Raw genomic sequence first — 296 nt, 5'->3', positions numbered from 1 at the left:
GGAGGAGGAGGAGGAGGAGGCGAGCACTGAGGAAACAGCAGACCCACTCCCAGCAACTTCGTCCACAATGAATCGAAAGAGGAGACATGCCTGAGGAGCACAACTTTTCTGACTCATGCTCCCCTGATAGAAGCTGGAGAGATTTTCAAAGCAGAGCCAGAGATGCCAGCAAAAGTGAGTCAGGCAGGAAACGTACAGCAAGTGCATGAAGTGGTGACACAATGCCAGGAGTTCATTAGAACAAGCGGTTTAATTCCCTCACTGATAAGTGTAATGTTATGTCTTTTTATGCTGTC

At 48.3% G+C, this 296-nt stretch overlaps 1 protein-coding gene across 2 annotated transcripts in view; it reads right to left on the bottom strand.

The window, feature by feature from the left end:
- The window catches only part of pear1 (platelet endothelial aggregation receptor 1), a 56,570-nt gene that overhangs the window by 55,126 nt on the left and 1,148 nt on the right, over positions 1–296 (bottom strand). The gene's annotated exons all lie outside the window — the stretch shown is intronic.

The sequence above is a fragment of the Morone saxatilis genome, unplaced genomic scaffold (assembly GCF_004916995.1).
Source record: "Morone saxatilis isolate NCDOM2014 unplaced genomic scaffold, NCSU_SB_2.0 Contig24, whole genome shotgun sequence".
Taxonomy (NCBI): Eukaryota; Metazoa; Chordata; class Actinopteri; family Moronidae; genus Morone; species Morone saxatilis.
The sequence above is the reverse complement of the archived record's forward strand: the minus strand, read 5'-3'. Positions and strand labels throughout refer to the sequence as shown.